Below are 2,041 nucleotides of genomic sequence, written 5' to 3'. Positions count from 1 at the left end.
GCGTCCGATCGATCTGACCGGAGCGTCCGGTCACCCCGAGCAGTGCCCAATGAAGAAGTACAACGGCTCTATTTCGTGGGGGCTTCTATTTAAGCCCCATGGCCGGCTCTGGCTCATACTCTTGGCCATTTGCATTGACAGAGCGACCTTGTGAGCTTAGCCAAAGCCCTCCCACTCATCTCCATCATTGATTCATCATCTTTGTGATATTGGGAGAGAATCCAAGTGCATTGCTTGAGTGTTTGCATCTAGAGGCACTTGGTGTTCGTGTGTCGCTGCGGGATTCGCTTGTTACTCTTGGTGGTTGCTGCCACCTAGACGGCTTGGAGCAGCGAGGATTGTCGAGTGGAGGTTGGTGATTGTCTCCGGCTCCGATCGTGGTGATTGTGAGGGGTTCTTGACCTTTCCCCAGCGGAGAGCCAAAAGGTACTCTAGTGAATTATTCGTGGCTTGTGTAATCCTCATCTTGTGTTGGTTGTGCGGAACTCTATTGAGGGTTTGGCGTGTGATGCCAATTAGCGCGTGAACCTCCAAGTGAGTGAATCGGCACAACGAGGACTAGCTTGCCGGCAAGCAAGTGAACCTCGGTAAAAATCATTGTGTCATCATTTGATTCCGAGGTGATTGGTCTTCATTGATATTGATTCTTATGATTGACTGGTTCATTCCCCGACACGGCGGTATAACCATCTTACTCTCTCTCTCTTTACATTACCGCAAACTAGTTATCAAGCTTTTTAGTGTAGCTGGTTGTGAGAGCTTGTTAGTTTGGTTAGTGTGGCTCTTTAGTTAGTCTTTGAGAGCACACTAACTTAGTGTAGTGACATAGCCATTGTGTGAAAAGAAACTATAGAAACTAAAATTATGGTAGGTGGCTTGTATTTTTAGTAGGCTAGCGCAACACTTACTTCGCCTCATAATTGTCTAACCGGTTTGTTAAGTGTTGTTGTAGAAATTTTTAATAGGCTATTCACCCCCTCTAGCCATTAGGACCTTTCAGGTTGCCTAACAAAAAAAAAGTCACATCCTTTTATAATCTTTTTTTGGATTATGCAGTGACAGAGATAAAAATGAAAGCAAAAAAAAGTCACCTGATTATTCGGTTGTGTCAAACACCAGTTGGGTGACAGTTCCAGAAAAGATAAGAATTAAGAATAATGTTTGATCGCTCAATCACTGAATCGAAGGGCAAGGAGTTGGCTTCAATGGACATGAGACGTGTGGAATTTCACATGTATCAGTATCACGATGCCGGCAAGAGGTCGCTGATGCACCTGCTTTATTTGTTTCTCAGCACTGCTTAAATTCAGCTAGAGACATCCCAAAGAAGATTGTAAAAAAAAGGTTAGAACTTTTGGAAAAAGTGGTCTTTTTAGAGTCAAAAGTTAAAAACCAACTTAAAAGAAAGTCTTGGTTCAAACAAATAAGTCATTTAACCATAAAGCATAACCAGGCAATAGGCCGTCAGTTCATATCGAAAGCGCACCTAGATTCTTTTAGTGGTATTGTTTGAAATTGACAAACTGTGGTATTACAACTCAAAAGCCATGAGCCAACACATCTCAAAGCAAGATTGCATAAAAAAAAGTTACACTTTTTGGAAAAAGTGGTCTCTCCAGAGTCGAAAGCCAAAACCAACATTTTGAAAGAAAAAAAGCCTCGACTAAATCAAAAGTCACCTACCAAAGCATAACCAAAACGATTGGCACTGTCATATGGAGATGATATTGGTCGCTAAATTCTTTTACTAGTATTGTTTGGAATGGACAAGCACGTAGTAGAAAACCCAACGGTGGATGCTTTGGATGACATGACACGTACAAATTCTTGTTTTAGTGGTAATGGTATTTCCCAAACTAGCTAGATTGAAATCGGAGTAGATCGCATAGAAATGGTAAAAAGGGAAACAAAAAATGTCAGACATTTTGGATGCTATCGGATCCACTAGATTTTTTTTATCAATGTGGGCCCCACATATTCCTCTCCTTGCAGTTGGTCTCGTCACCCTCAGTAGTTGCACTCGCGCCAAAACTTTTCGCCT

This window comes from Miscanthus floridulus, chromosome 4, assembly GCF_019320115.1.
Source record: "Miscanthus floridulus cultivar M001 chromosome 4, ASM1932011v1, whole genome shotgun sequence".
NCBI classification, from domain to species: domain Eukaryota; kingdom Viridiplantae; phylum Streptophyta; class Magnoliopsida; order Poales; family Poaceae; genus Miscanthus; species Miscanthus floridulus.
This window is presented reverse-complemented; position numbering follows the sequence as displayed.